Here is a 16706-nt window from a genome sequence, read left to right on the forward strand (position 1 = left end):
ATGTCCCTCATTTTTCAGTCAGTAGTCTGTCAGTCTAGGTGGGGCTAACCACGGACCACCCTGCCTTCTGCGGTGCCTGCCTGGGTCCTGAGGGGTGGGAGTGACTGCAGGCCTGGCCCGTCTGCACCCTGGGCCTTAAGACTGGACCTGAGTGATAGAGCAGGTCAGCCCAGAGCCCCCTGATGCGCACCAAGACACACACAGCATCTGACAGGGCTTTGCAGGTTGCCCTCTCCTGCCCCTGCCCTGTTTACAGTTACAAACTGGTTATTGTGATAATAGTGATAATCAAACACCTAGCATTTATTATGTGCTGGACCGGTTCTGAGTGCTCATGTCCTACCTTATGGAAACCTCACAGCAAGTCTGTGAAGTAGGAACTTCATTATCATCGTCAACATCCCATTTCATAGACAAGGAAACTGAGGCCAGGGAGCTTAGTAAACTGCCCAAGTCTGCAGGACTGTGCAGCAGCAGAGTTGAGCCTCCCGCCCCAGCTCAGGCTGCCTCTCCACATGCTCTTAACCAGCACATCCAGGCCTGCCCTGCAGCTGCCCCAGGGGCACTGCAACCACCGGATAGAGAAACCGAGCCAGGGTTCAGTGCAGATGACTCAGCATTGGGCCATCATGGGAGGAAGGGAAGAAGGCCATGCCTTTCCCACTCCCTCCTCTGACGTTTAGGCCCCAAAGCCCTATATGCAGACAGCTGGAGAGGGGAGCTGGGGCCAGATGGAGGTCGTTGCTACCCCCATGGCCTCACCTGGGTTTGGTTCTGAGTGTGGGCCTTGAGGACCCCTCTAAAGGAATTTGGCGATTCTCTGCCACCTCCTCATACCCGGCCTGGTCCCTGAGTGTCCCAGAGCATCATGGGGAGACCTGGCACCAACTGCCCAGCCTCTGTGTCCCTCCCCTTCGGCCAGAGCCCTCCCCGGTCTCCCCCCAAAAGGCAGCTCCATCCATGCCTGTCCCTAGAGGGATGGACTGGCCTTGAGGAGCCCACGCGCTCCTTCAACTTGGCCTCCTGGACCCACTGCAAACTCCAACCTGGTCAGGCCTGTGTCACGATCACCTCTGGCACCAGGGGGCTCTGTCCCATGTCATCCCCCATTTACTGGTCTGCTTACCAACCACACCAGGGCCCCAGGGCTCCTTCCTTTACTCCTTCCACATCCTCTGTCCCTCTCCTCCTTCCCTGCCCTCTAGTGGCCTTTGCCCTACACCCGTTGGCACTTCTGCAGGCCTGGGCACCCTAAGCTGGATCAGAATAAGAACCTACAAGAAATGCCTTTAGAGAGCACAAAGCCCATTATACAGATGAGAAAGCAGAGGCCCACAGAGAGAAGCAGCTTGCTCAAGGCCACACAGCCAGATGCACGGAGCCAGGTGCGGCTGGTGCGCTGCAGGGTGGGGGGGTGGGGCTGGGCTGTGGGGAAGCCCCGGCTGGCTCTTCATTTCCACTCCGTGAGGCTGCCCCTGATCCCAGCCCTCCAAGCGGCTCCCTGCTCCCTCATTTCACCAGCATCCCCACCCCAGTGGGTCCCAGGTGGGCCTACCCAGCCCAGCAAAATGCTCAAGCCCTACACACTGGCCGGCAGGGCTTGGTTGGCTGCAAAGGCCAGAGCTGTCCCCCAAACATCTCCCAGTAGGGAGATGCCACGGTCCCCTGCCCTCCCCTCCGGGGCACCAAGCCCTTGACTGTGACTCCTTCCTCCTGGACAGTTGCACTCTCTCCTCTGACCAAGCAGATTTCCTTTCCTCTGCAGTCGCATTCAACACTAGCGATCATCACGACAACCACTTATTTAGCACGTATATGCCAGGCGCTTCACAGATATCATGTCGCTTAATCCTCAACAAGAGCTCTATGACGTGGGTACTGTCATCTCAGTTTTACAGGTGAGGAAACTGAGGCAGAGAAGTTGGGCAACCATAGGTTTGTCTGACTCCAGGGATGATATCCTCCAAGAATAACTCCCAGCCTCAGAGACGATGAGTTCTTTTCCCTCCTCCCACCAAACCCTGTCTCCTTCCTGCTGTCCAGGTCCATCGTGCACCTGGAGCCAGGCTGCCTGCATTCAAATCCAGCTCTGCTGTTTCCAAGCTGCTGATCTCAAGCAGTTTACTTAACCCCTCGTGCCTCAGTTTCTTCACCTATTAAATAGACATAATGGGAGGGATAAAGGATAGAAGGCCCCTGACACATAGGAAGCCCTCAAGTCGCGGTGGTCATGGTGGTTACCATGTGTTTAGGGGCTGTCCCCAGCACTTCGTCCCCTGCTACGACATCAACCTCATTTCTCAGCCCTCCCATCCCTGACTTGACAGAACACATCGGAATTTTCAGAGCCCCTTCCCATCCATCACTGGGAAGGATGCAAGGCTGGCCCCTTTCCCGGAAGCTCTGTCCTAACCAGGGTGGCTGAAAGGACATCTGTGATCTGGCCGAGTGTTAAAGTTAACCCAAAGGGCAAGGGCATAGGGATGCTAAGGGCATTCCAGGATTCTCCGTTCAAGGATTTCAGCTCAGATCTGGACGTCCTGCCGGTGATGAGCAAGGGCCTCTAGGGATGGGGGTTTAGCTCTGAGGGCTGGTGCTGGGGCCAATGGGGCTGTGGCCGTGGGATGGATTTCTGCAGGAGAGCTGCCCTCCCCCAAATACGCCCTGCCACCCGACCGGTGAGCCTCCTACCCACACATGCGCATGTCTGAGATTCCACCACCACAGATGCGTTAACTTGACTCACAGCTCCTTTTGTCCCCACCAGCGAAGTGCATGTTCCCCTGGAGGGGGCCACACGGTTCTTCCGCACCCAAGTGGGAGTGGCCTGCTGGCTGACTAGCGCCCGCCATCCGCCTCTCCACTGCCCAATTCCCCGGCAAACATCTTACCCATCCTTCAACCTCCAGTTCCTGGGCCGCCTCCATTCTGAAGGATTTCGTGGGCCCCCAGACAGAAGTAACCTCTCCTCCCTCTGTTCCTCCTCTACTTCACTCAGACCTTATCTCAAAGGGCTGAACTGACTTGTTTCCAATTCCATCTGGCTGTGCTAGTGTGAGTTCCCTGAGGATAGAGGTTGTGTTGCATCTCCTCCCATCCCCCACCAACACCTCTCACCATACCAGACACACAGACACACACACACACACACAGACACACAGACACACACACACGCATACACACAAGCACCCACACAAGCACACTTGGCCGACCAAAGGGCCAGGCCCATGCCAGGTACTCGCTGATTCTCCAGGGGAGGAATAAAAGAACGACTCCTTCCCCAAAGGCCAGTCTGATCCACCCCCAGTCTTGCAGCCAAACTCCCCAGGCCTCCAGGCATCCGGAGGTTCTACCTACACACAGGACAAGATTCCTCAGTTCCGCTGAGGAAGTTCCTACGTTTAGGACCCGAGAGAGTGGCTGGGCTCCCAAGGGAGGTGGGGACCTGCCTGGCACTGGCAGCTGGTGAGGGGGAGGGGGGAGGGCACCGCCAGGCCTATTTATACCCAGCTCCTGGCCCTGCCCGGCCCAAGGGCCCTGCCACCCTCCCCTAAGGACAGTTCATCCTCCGCCCAACCGCCCACTGCCCAGCTGGGCCGAGGACAGACACAGGCAGCCAGGCGGATGGGTGGCAGGTGCCAGCCAGCGACAGGCTGCTCCAGAGGCCTCGATGTTGACCTCTGAGGATGAAACCCCCTCTCCAAACAGGCCAGGCTTAAATGCCATGCACGGTCTAATCAGCCTCCCAGCCCCATCAAGCCGTTCACCGCCCCGCTCGGCGCCTTCGGCCTCCAGAAGCTGGAGGTGGGCCTGCATGGTGAGCACAGGGCACCTCAGTGCTGGGTGAGCACAGGGCACCTCAGTGCTGAGCCAGCCTAGGCACACAGCATATAGTGAGAGGCCTACAAGGGTCCCGCACGGCGCAGCCTGTTCAGTGACCATGGCGCGGTGGACCCACAGACTCTGCCGTCCACCCAGCAATGACCTGCCGGCAGGGACCACGTGCTGTCCCCGCCCTGCTCCCCTTAACGAGCCACGTGGGTTGGAGCCCTATACCCAACCAGGCGCCCTCCCCTGCACTCAAACTTTCCTACATTTTTGACCTTCGACTCTTCCAACATTACAGTATTTGAGAGATTGGAGGGGCCTCAGGAGTCATCTAGTTTAGGGTGTTTCTTATTTGTTAGCCATTTTTTCCTAATCTACATCCTCCCCCCACCCTCCCTGGTACATAAAACAGATAAAAAGAGGGACTCTTCGTCAAAAAGCTAAAGATAGAATCATCACATGACCCAGCAATTCCACTCCTGGGTATAGATCCTGGAGAACTGAAAGCAGGGATCCAAGCGATACTTGTACACCAGTGTTCATGGCAGCACTATTCACAACAGCCAAAAGGGGGAAACAACCTGAGTGTCCATCCGCAGATGAATGGATAACAAAACATGGTAAATCCATACAGTGGAATATTATTCAGCCACAAAAAAGAATGATGCTCTGATACAGGCTACAACATGGATGAACCCTGACAACATTATACCAAGCGCAATAAGCCAGACACAGAAGGACAGATATAGTATGATTCCACTCACAGGAGGTACCAAGAACAGGCAAATGCATCGTGACCAAGAGTAGGTTAGAGGTAGCTGGGGGCTGGGAGGGGAAGTCACAGCTTAATGAGTATGAGTTTCTGTTTGGGACGATGAAAAGTTCTGGAAACAGTGGTGATGGTTGAACAACATTGCAAACCTACTTGATGCCACTGGTTTGTACACTTAAAAATGGTTAAATTGAAGGAAAAAAAAAAAAGAAGGGCAGGGGCCCAGAGACCTATCCCTTGACCTTCCCCCTTGCTCTCACCTGTGGCCCCTCTGCAGGATGCAGTCTGAGAACCACTGGTCTTATCTAATCCCTTCCTCCCCTGGATGGGAAGACTGAGACCCAGAGAGAGTTTGTTATTTTCCCAGGTCACACAGTCGCATATGGGCGGGGCTGTGGAAGGTGGATCCAAGGGTGCAGCCCAGGGAAAGGCTCCGGGGTCCCCGCCTCTGCTCTCCAGTCTCAGCGTGAGCTCCGTGGCCAAGCCTCCCCTGGTCATGCCTTTCTTGGAGTCATGGTCCTCTCGGCCTCACCTTTTCCAACGGCGAGGACTGACCATCTCTGCTAGCCCCAGAGAGGCCACCTGAAGATGCTGACCCAAAGAACCGGTGCCTCCTAAGCTGACTGCCATGAGTTCAGGAGGAAGGGAAGGAGACGGAAAAAGGGAGGAATCAGAACCACCTCCTTTGTGGTCCTTTGTCTCTTTCCTCCAGAGTGACCACCGTGTTTCTGGAAACAATAGCCCAGTGCCTGGTGCTCTACCAGCTGGCTCCTGGGCAGTACTGGACAGATGGCCTTCCTGTTCCTGGGTCCAGAGGGGCCCAACCCTGGCCTGGGGCAAGATGGAAACTTCCAGAATGGGAAAGAAAATCTTGAAAATGGGCAGAAAATAAAGATCCAGCATTGGCCTTGGAACTCAAGGTTACTACCTTTCTACTTAGCTCAAGAGGCCACTCAGGGCTGGTGGACATCATGAGGGGAGCCTGACAAGTTCAGGGGCACATGTACCCAGTGTGGTAGGGGAGGGCAGGGCCTAGTGGGCCCTGATGCACCCAACTCCTAGAACTTCCAAAGAGCTTAAACACGAGTGGCAAGGGCCACTCACCCCGGTGCTTCGGCAGGGAGCTTGTGACAAAGCAAGAGGAGGGCCTTAGGTCAAGAGTCACAAGCTCCCACTTTTTTCTACCCATCCGCTTATCCTCCCTGGAGCACATGTGGGCCCCACGGGTGCTAAGCACAGCTCTACACCCTCCCAACCCAACCCAACCCTGAACCCATCTCAGTACGAGCCAAGGGGAGGGAGTTGCTTCTGAGTCCAAAGGGCTCACGTGGTCCCGTAGTCCTCAGAGCAGGCCTAGATACCCCAGCAGGTGCCTTTCATCAACATCTCCCTGGACCTTTCCTGTCAGCAGCTGGTCCATTCACTCAGTAGGCATGGATGGGTCCTCTGGTTCTCACGTGTCCCAAGAAGAACTACAGGGCCACCCTTGTTTATACACAGGAAGGGAAGGGTGAGGGTAGAAAGCATCCACACACTGAGCTGGGACCCAAGGTCCAGAGAGGAGTCACTGAAGAAGCAACTGCAAGAACCTGACCCCAAGAGCAGTAAACGTGTGGAGTGCACAGAGGTGCCTGCCCTTAGCAGAGTAGGTTAAAGCCTCCCCTTGGTAAACAAATTCATTCCCCACCTATTCACTCAACACACATTTAAGCGACCACTGAATGGGGCCGAGTGCCAAGCACTGGAAACATGGAGATGAACTGAGCCACACCCATGGGGCACCCAGACCAGGAGGCATCTGTCAGTTACAGACCAACAAGCGTTTCTCCAGCACCTACTAGGTCTGGGTGCCATGAGTGACAAAGGGTCCCCAGCCACCTGTAGCTTAGCACCCAAGTAACCCTCATGCCAGAAAGCACATGGTAAGAGCGGGGGCATCCTGGAAGAGGGGCGAGCGAGTCCCAGGCAGTGGTGACCATTAAGCACGCTGGCAGGCACTGAGCTGGCGAAGGATGGCTGGGGCTCCCCCAGGGGGAGCTGGGGTGCCCGGGAAGAGCCCCAGGCAAGAGGTGGGAGAGAACGGCGGTGGGCCCACCCCATCTGGAGTCCAGGGACCTTACAAAGGAGCAGAGGAGAGGACGGGGGCCCCGAGTGCCAAGTTCTACTCTGGCGACATGCACAGCCATTGAAGACTCCTGAGCTGGGCTTTGGAATATTAACCTATTAGACAACGTCTAACTGCAGAATGGGGCCGGGGGTGGGCACTAAGAAACCCAAGGCTGGGAAAGGAGTGGGGGTGAGGTGGCCGGGGTGACACTCTATGCTAAGGAGAGTCTCAGGCCTGTCTGCGTATCACAGTCCCCCAGGGGGACAGGTTTCAGGGGTCAGGGGTGAACCTCTTTGGCCTGGGGCCCGAGCACCTCCCATTTAGTTTAGCAGGGCCTGTGGCTCTGGGTCTCAGGACAGTGGCCTTAGAAGCAGAGAGGAAGGGACTTCCCTGGTGGTCCAGTGGTTAAGAATCCGCCTTCCAATGCAAGAGACGTGGGTTCGATCCCAACCTAAGATCCCACATGCTGCGGGGCAACTAAGACCTACATACCACACCTGCTGAGCTCGCAGGCCACACACTACAGAGCCCGTGCACCCCAACTAAGACCCGACACAGCCATAAAAATAAATTAAATAAATTAAAAAAAAAAAAAAACAGAAGCAGTGAGTGATGATGGGTCACATGGAAACAACAGGAAGGAGGAAAGGATGACCAAGATTTTGAGCCAGGATGACCAGAAAGATGGAGATGCCGTCAACCGAGAAAGGGGACGTAAGAGGCAAAGCAGTTTGGGGAAAAAAGAGGAAGTTTGTGGGGCTGGTGAGACCTGCAGGCACCCAGGTCCAGACAGCACCGGGGGTGCAGAGCTGGAGCCCAAGGGAAAGAGCAAGGCTAGAAGTTCAGATCTGGGAATCTGTCCCGGAGCTAACAGTTGAATAGTACTTGAGGCCTTGTCTCCCCCAGGGGGCACCCAGAAAAAGGGTGAGACAATCGGGGAGCCTCATGGTGGCGGCGGTGGATGCCATGTGCCAAGGGAGGGAGGGAGGAGGCACGAGGGTGGAGACAGGGCCCTCACACCAGGGGGGCTAGAACTTCAGGCCAAGAGGTGGGGAGGGCTTTTCAAAACCCGGCAGGAGGCAGGCTGGTCGGGCTGGGCTCTGCCAACACGGGCACCAAGCACCCGGGCCTGTTTTCTTGCAGGTATTCCTGAGCAGGAGACGTGCAGCCAATAGACTTGGACAGAGCGAGTCACCACGCCCTTCCTTCCTTCCTCTCCTCTGCTCCTTCCCTCTTCCACTTTTGTCCCCACCCTCCTCCCTGGGTGATGCATCCTAAGCCTTCAGTTCACAGCCCTGTCCTCCTGCGGGGTGGGGTGGAGGTACCTCTCCGTGCTCACAGTGGGACCTCCCAGCCTGCCCCCCACACCACCCCGGGGAGCTTGTCCCGCTCGCCCTGGGACCCAGGATCTGGGTCGCTCCCTCAGGTTGTTTTGGCTGAAATCTGGCCCTTTGGACTTCGGTCAGCACTTCCTGGATCTGTACTGGTGTGAATGTGGGGGAAAGGGGGTATTCCAGGCCAGCAGTCCGCATCGCCATGGGTGACAAAACCCACACATCCCCCCCCCAAATGGAACCAAAGTGAAAAGCCGTTCCCTCCCACTGGCAGCAGCCCCTGAGGACTGGCCATGGTGCCCTAAACTCTCCAGCACAACCCAGGGCCCTACTGGCCAAGTGGCCACTTGTGCACTCTGTGAGTGGCTATGACAACTCCCCTCTGCTGCCCAACTTCTAGAAGCCACCTTTCAGGACCAAGTGGGCACCTCAGACCACCTGAGAGCTCAGAGGGGCCACAGCCGTGGAAGGGAGAGAAGCGAGTGGGGGGACACTCAAAGCCAAGGTCTTGCGGAGTTCCCAGTAAAAGGGAGGGGCGGGCCCTGCGGGACGTTTCTTTGGGGAGAAGAAGATGGGGAGGGGGGAGGGAAGAGAGGGGTGCAGAGGGTGGGGCAGGGACTCGGCTGGAATGTTACAGCTTCTGTTCTCCAAAGCGGCTCCCAGAGTGCCTGGCCTGAGGCTCCTGGCTGATCTGATAAGATGTGACAAGGCGGCCTGAAAAATGTTGAAACCTGTAAAATGTTGAAACCTGTTTTTTGTTGTGTTGTGAGCGTTAGGGTTTTTTTTTGCCTTCTCAATTTCATAGGAAAGTGGAGTTGATCAGAGTGGAGAAGGGGAGGAGGTAAGAGAGAGGGATCGACTCCTTCAGGCAAATTGCAGGGGGAGGGGGGTGGCACAGGGCGGGATGGTCAGACCTGGGGAGGAGGAAGAGAGGGTGAGAACTGAGAGGAAGCAGGGGGACAGAGGCCTTGGAGAAGGGGGAGGGGCTCCTGCCTCTCTGGCCCGTCAGCGGCTCCAGCTTGGGTCCTCAGGGCTGTGTCCTCCTCACACCAAGAGGACACACGAGCTCTCGGCCTCTTCCTTCAGGCAGGTATTAGCCTGGGAAGACTGGGCCTGAGCCCAGGTGGGTGTCCAGAGAGAAGCGAAAAGGGGCCCAGGGCCTCACTCCTCAGACCCCCAAAGGGTCTCCCGAGGGGCACCAAGACCCCTGGCGGACAATGTTTCCAGGTAACACAGAGGGACGCACTCCCAAGTGCACCGGCTTCGTCGAGCACTTCGGAACTCACAGACGAGCCCTTTAAACCACGTCACGGGCTTCCCTGGTGGCACAGTGGCTGAGAGTCCGCCTGCCGATGCGGGGGACACGGGTTCGTGCCCCGGTCCAGGAAGATCCCACATGCCACGGAGCGGCTGGGCCTGTGAGCTATGGCCGCTGGGCCTGCGCATCCGGAGCCTGTGCTCCGCAACGGGAGAGGCCACAACAGTGAGAGGCCCGCGTACCGCAAAAAAAAAAAAAAAAAAGAATCCGCCTGCCCATGCAGGGGACACGGGTTCAAGTCCTGGTCCAGGAAGATCCCACATTCCGCAGAGCACCTAAGCCCGTGCGCCACAACTACTGAGCCCGCGTGCCTAGAGCCCGTGCTCCACAACAAGAGAAGCCACCACAATGAGAAGCCTGCGCACCACAACGAAGAGTAGCCCCCGCTCGCCGCAACAAGAGAAAGCCTGCACGCAGCAACGAAGACCCAACACAGCCAAAAATAAATAAATAATTAAAACAAAACAAAATAAAACACGTCACACTTGTTGAGTCCTGACCCTTCAGAGCTGGAAGCTGCGGCCCAGCCTCTGCCCCCAGACCCACACAGGTGGTTATGCTGTTTCACAGCGGAGGCAGCTGGGGCCTGAAGATGTTAAATGACTGGCTTGGGGTTCAGGATACTTCTGCCAAATGGCTTCTCTCCAAACGAGTCCAGCCTTAGCAACTTGAGAGGCGCTGAGCATTCTAGAAACCACGGTGGGACCAGGTCTCTGGGGTGCTCACTGGGTACAAAGGTAGATGCTTGATAAAAGCCTGGGGAATGAGAGTGTCCGCCTGAGAAGGTTCCCCTGCCGTCTCTTGCTAGATGGAGGAGGCGGGGCGGGGGAGGGACATGAGATGCCCTAGAGAGGCTTTATAAAGCCTTCTGTGAGCGGCCACAGGCCTTAGTTACTCTATCACAGTACCAGGCCGCACAGTGTCCAGGTTGGTGGGACCTTGGCCGCTATCTGGTCCAGTTCTAGCTGAAGCCCAGACTTGCCCAGGGTACCTCCAGGCTTGAGACAGTGCAGGGAGCACAGTCCAGGCCTGAGATGCCCCCAGCCACAACTCTGCTTCCCTTCCACCATGCAGTTCCTTCTTCTTTCTTTTTGTTTTTGATAAATTTACTTATTTTTATTTATTTATTATTTTTGGCTGCGTTGGGTCCTCGTTGCTGCGTGCGGGCTTTCTCTAGTTGCGGCAAGCGGGGGCTACTCTTTGTTGCAGTGCGCGGGCTTCTCTTGTTGCCGAGCACAGGCTCTAGAGCGCGTGGGCTCCAGTAGATGTGGCGCGTGGGCTCAGTAGTTGTGGCACACGGGACTAGTTGCTCTGCGGCATGTGGGATCATCCCAGACCAGGGCTCAAACCCGTGTCCCCTGCATTAGCAGGCAGATTCTCAACCACTGCGCCACCAGGGAAGCCCATCAGCCCTCTTATTTATTACTTTGGGCTCCTATTCATCCATCAAGATCCAATTTTAAAAGCCCCTCTTAATGTGTCCAGTTTAAACTGTTCCCTCTGGGTATTTCCCAGTTCTTATATATACCTCAGAGGGAAACTCAGACACTTTCCATTGAATTGCCCACTGACGCTGTGTTTTTCCACTAAAACAGTTTTTTGAGAGGAGGAACCATTTCTTTCGTTTTTGTAGGCTGGGCGGGCAGAGTGCTTGGTTCACCAACAGGCCCAGCACACCTCCTCCTTCTGCCACACTGAGCGGCTCCACCTGACTACCCCAACCTCCTCACCTCCCCCAAATCCCACAGGCTGCCACCAGGACAAGCTGAGGGCAGGTGACGGCCGCACTGGTCCTCTGGGCCTTATCACACAGCCTCTGCTTCCAATGTCTGAAGATCCTTTATCTGAATCTCAGGAAGAAGCCCAGGAGGGAACTTGGAAATCAGAGCTGCTTGGCTGGGAGTTCACTCTCACAGTGGCTCCCTAGGGCTCCTCTGAAAGCCCTATGTCTTCAACTCAACAAATATTCATGGTAGGTCAGGCCCTGTGGTGCCTGGGGCACCCCTGGTGTTGCATGAGCTCCCAGGTAGCCCGCGCTCCTCCCTGACCGGGGCCGGCGTGCCCACCCACCCTGCCTCGCACCCAGCCAGCAAGGACCGCCTGCCCTGGTGAGGGCTGGGGCCCTGCGGACTTCACCTGCCTCGACCATCCCACCCGCGCTCCCTCACGCCACGCCTTCCGGAGGACCGAGCGCATGATTTTACCAGCTGGCTGCTCTTCCTGGGCGCGGCCATGGCACTACGGGACTCAGACCACTTGCAGTGGTTTTGAAAAATACAGACAGCTGGGCTCCAAAGCCAGCCCTGCTGAGTCAGACTCTCAGGGGAGGAGTCCAGGAAGCTGGATCGTTGAAAACCTCCTCCAGAGTGTGACAACAGCACAGTATAAGATGATGCAATGCGAAGTATCCAGCATACCCTGGAAAGTTCTCTGGCCAAAGATGTTTAACCTGAATCTCCACAAGCCTTTAGAAGTAACTTTCAGCTATCAGGAAACACGAGGGATAGAGGAACAAACCAAATGACACTATGGGGAAGCGACCAGACAAAGTCACAAGGCTACGGGCCTGAACTCTCCAAAGTCCAAGTTGCTTTTAAAAAGTGTGTGTGTGTGTGTGTGTGTGTGTGTGTGTGTGTGTGTGTGTGCGCGTGTGTGTTGGGGGAAGGAGGGGAGGGATGTTTTAGATTAAAATAAACTTATGAGACAGAACAATCAAATAATTGGAAACTGGTTTGAAAATCCTAGCCATGAAGGCATTTTGAGGATACTTGGGGAAATGTGAATCATTAGGAATCATTAATAATTGGGTTAAGTGTGATAATGGTATGTGGTCATAGGCGTCATCCTTACATTGTAAAATACAGAGGTGAAGAGTCATGATGACTATAACTTACTTTGAAATGGTTCAGCAAACCAAACACTGTGTAGGGGATGGGGGGCGGGGAGGGAGGCGAGAAAGGGGAGGGGCGAACAATTACGGCAAAATGAAAAACACTTGAACTAGGAGGTGTGCACGTGGGTGCTCCCGGAATTATTTTTTCTCTTTTCCTGATCAACAATTTTCATAATAAAAGTTAGAAGGAACATAAACTCCAACTAATTCGTGGGGACTTCTGGACACGACCCGCGCGGGGCTCGCACCTGGCCTTGCCCGCCCCGAGCACGGAGGGTGGCCGAGTCTCCGGACCCGCCGTGGCCCCTGCGGCAGCAGGTGCACCCGACGGGGCGGGTGGGCGGGGTGGGGAGGCGCTGCGCCATCGCTGGGCGGTCAAGGCGCCGTCCACTCCCCGCCTTTCAGGGCGGGTACTTCCACCGCGTTCCCAGGAGCGCTTCCTTGAGCCTGGTCCCGCCACGGCGCTGAGCACGCGCAGGTGGGAAACAGCCCTGCCCGGCACCTGGACTCCTACCCCACCCCCCACCCCCGCTCTGTTTAGGGAGGCTCCACGCAAGTTCAAAGCGGTGGCTGCCCCTCCCTCCCGGCCCCATCCCCATCCTCAGGCGAGGCAGCCCGAGCGAGCCTCAACATCTTCCTCTGCGTCCCTCCAAATTCATCAGTCCCGGAGTCCCGCCGCCAATTCCTCTGCAGTGTCGTTGCACTCACTCCCCCTGTCCTTTCTTCTCAAGGGCCCCCTCGCCACAGGCGCCTGAGTTTTGCAAGCATCTACTCAGCACCTATTTGGAGTCATATTCGGGTCTACCACAGACCCATGCAGGACCTTTAAATGTTCCAGCACTCAGAGGGGTGGGTCACCAGCTCTCAACCCTGGCTGCATGTCACATGGCCCCGGGGGAGTTTAAAACTACTGGTGCTGGGACCCCATCCCCAGAGAAAGGGATTTAATTGGTCTGGGTGCCCCCTCCTCTCTGTGGTAGCCTCCCTTCCTCCATTATAAGAGGAGGACACAAGGGGCCTCCCTGGTGGTCCAGTGTTTAAGACTCCATGCTTCCGCTGCACGGGGCACCGGTTGGATCCCTGGTCAGGGACCAAAAAATTAAAAGAGGAGGCAAGATGGAGGAGAAACACTGTCCTCGGTCACAGACAAGGCTCAGAACCTGCCAGTGGTCACCGGGGGTCGGGCGGGGGCATAGCTGGGCCTCCTCAGCCCTCTGCCATCCATCCCCAGGGGTCCTACCTCCTCCTGCGCCAGCACTAACCCATCCTTTACAACCACGGTTTTGTCCACATCCTCTCATGAAGCAGCTCTCCCTCATCGTCTCTCTCCTGGCCTCCCAACAGATCTCCATCTTTATGGGAACGGAAGCAAACCTTTTTGGATCCGGCAGCACATCAGTAAAAAGTGTTTGGGCATGCCCCCCCATTTACATACATTAGGTCTAATCACACGCCAGCCTGCCACCATGCTCACCTGTCAGGTGCATTACAAAACACACGCTAACAGGCACTGGAAAAAGACAAGATAGAAAGTATGCTTCAAAAGAATCGTTTCCTCCTACAGCCTCATCTAGTGACCTCCCACCCAAGCCTTCAATCCTGTGTCCTTTTCTTAGCCTTGCAGTGGTGGGGTATATGTCTGTTAAGTGGAAATTCTCTCTGCAGAAATGCAGGACGCCACCAAACACTCTTGGGGTTCAAGGTACCAAGGCCTTTCTCCTCCTTTCTTCCCCATCTTTCTTGGTTCTTGCCACAGCTACTTTGTTTTTGTCTAGGATTTCAAGTTCCCCACTCATCTCTCACCGGCAGTGCTTTCTCTCCACACACCCATGGTGGAGCCCTCCTGTCCACACGCCTCCTCTCGGTCTGTCCTCACTTTCCCCTCCCTCACCTCTGCTCACTGCATACACCGTTGTCCCACCAGACCAGCTGCATCCCTGCACGAGTGCTGGTGCCACAGGCAATTTCCATATTTTCAGTCCTGTGTTCCTAGTCACATTTGTTACAAAAGTATTTCTTCCAGGGGAAATACACTTTGGACAGAAAGGATAAAATCAGTCTCTCTCTCTCTCTCTCTCTCTCTCTCTCTCTCTCTTTCACAAACACACACACACACACACACAGAGCAGACATTTAAAGTAAAAAAAAATTAAAAATTAATTACCAATTTCTCTACTAATAGGATGTGTGTTCAACATGAGGGGAAAAATGTCATAGCAATTAGCTCCAGTTAAGGGTCCTTCATAAGTCACCCGGGCTAGGAGAAGGCCTGAGTACCACAGACAGGAGAAGGTAGCCACAAAGCAGAGATGTAATGGGGACGTGCAGAGCTGTAAATAAAATAAAGCGGAAGGCTTCTACAGGTGCATGCCCAGTGGCGCATAAGATAATGTGAGTGCATTTATCTGGGTAGAGAGTGGTTAATAAGGTCATGAGGAAATAATTTACTGAACCGTGTAAGGTAGTGAGGGGACCAATTTACTGGGGCACTCAGAATGGTTATTATTATTACTAATAATAGCTAACATTTATTGAGCCCTGACTAGTGCCAGGAGCCACGTAAAGCACTTAACATAGAACATATATTTTAATTTGCCAAAGAACCCTATGAGGTTATTATTATCCCCATCTGACATGGGTTCAGAGAGGCTAAGTAACTTGTCTGTGGTCACACAGCTAGGATATGGTGGTGCTGAGTTGGCCACTAGAGCAATGAGGTGAAACATTAGGACAAGGTCTGTATGGAGTGTGTTGGTGGAAGGCTGAGGGGGAGGGGGCTACTCAGGCTGCTCCCTGGATTTACAGCCTTATAAATTCAAATGTGGGGGCCCTGCCTATTGATCTTTCTTCCTTTGAATGTTGTCATGGATCTTCCACACTCCAGGTTTACTTCTCTGTATCTCAGACAAGGCCAGACCCACACTCAAGGCTTCCCCGGGGAGAGGTGACCTCCATCTGAGGGCTGAAGAGGTTTGTGTGTGAGACAGGACACATGAATTCACGACCTCTTCCAAGAGAGGTCAGGGTAGATGACACATGTTCCAGCACCTTCCAGTTTGCAAAGCATCAATGGCATCTCAGTGAATCCTCACAACAGCCCTGGGAGGTAAATACTGTCTCTTTACAAATGAGGAAACTGAGGTTCAGACAGGGCACCATAAGCCAGTAAGTGGCGGTGGGGTTTGACCCTTGTCTGTCTGACCCCAAATCCTGTACTGTTGCTACTTTGCTCCACTGTGGAGATTCCACCCACTGGTGATGACCAGTTCATTCAAGCAGAACGCATTGATTCAGCACCCACTGTGTGCTCTGTACGGAACTGGGCACAGGACAGTGTCACGTCCTTGACCTGGAGGAGGGTAAAGCGGAACGGGCAGGCCACGTGCACAGGAACAGAGGACCAGCCAGCACACGGACCGTCCTGGTGGAGATGGAAGGAACACGCAGAGCGGGATGGGTGCAGGTAATCCACAAGACCTCAGAGGGCTGTGCTCTGGGGTAGATCTTTATGAGAGAAAAGGAAGAGGAAGGGCACTTCTGAGACAGTGATGTGACTCAAAACACTGAAGCACAGAGGGAGGAGGCCAGGGCTTGAGGTCCCAGCTGATGAGTTTAGATCCCATAGTCAGGGAAGTGGGGACCACCTATGGACCTGAAAGAGGCCCGGGCCCTACACAGGGTTGCCCCCCTGGAAAGGGGTCCCTCAGAGCTGGAAGGAACGCTGGGGGAAGCTGGAACAAAACAAAGGCCCCCAGGAGGCTCCATGGCCCCGATGGGGGAGTTCACTTGGGGCCCCAGGAGCTGAGGTGCTGGGCAACTCAGCCAACTGGGGGAAGGGGGTGCTTCCAAGCCTTCAGGGAATTCAGATTCTCCTTTGTTCACAGAACAAACACACTGCACCATGTGGAGAGGATAAAAATCTAAAAGCTGACACCTTACCAGACTCAAGCTTTTGCTAGCCCAATCGGCAGAGGGATTCCTGGGAATTCCCTCTCCTTTCCAGGCCAGGAAGATCTCAGCACCCCCTTCTCTCACTCCCTCTGCCACATCCACTGGCTGCTTCCATTCGGGGGTGCCTTTGCCTCATGACAGCTGGTGGGAGATCTTCCCCGCTCACCGCACCGCCAGCCCTCCGGCCGCCATTTGGGCCCCCGTGACCTGTGCTCAGGTGTTGGGGCAGCAGCCGCTCACCTGCCTGGAATGAAGCCCCCCAACCTTCTCTGCTCCAAGAGAAACAGCCTCTGGCATGTGCATCTTAAATCTCCCGGTTCGCATAACCAGCTTCAGCCCCTCTCCCAAGGCCCCCACTTCTCACTTCTGTTGTGCAGCCAGACCGGGGAAGGTGCTAGAATAGAGCCCCGGCCAGCACGGAAAGAGGAGGACGGTCAACCCCGTGACCGCTGGGGAAGAATGGAGTCCGCCTCCGGGGTCTGAGAAGCCCAGCGGCCACGTGC

General features: G+C 55.3%; 1 protein-coding gene across 1 annotated transcript in view; it reads right to left on the reverse strand.

Annotated features, from left to right (window-relative positions):
* Positions 1-16706, reverse strand: part of WNT3 (Wnt family member 3) — a gene marked incomplete at both ends in the record, with an annotated part of 43310 nt that overhangs the window by 5905 nt on the left and 20699 nt on the right. The gene's annotated exons all lie outside the window — the stretch shown is intronic.

Source organism: Leucopleurus acutus (assembly GCF_964270905.1).
Source record: "Leucopleurus acutus genome assembly, chromosome: 19".
Classification (NCBI taxonomy): Eukaryota; Metazoa; Chordata; class Mammalia; order Artiodactyla; family Delphinidae; genus Leucopleurus; species Leucopleurus acutus.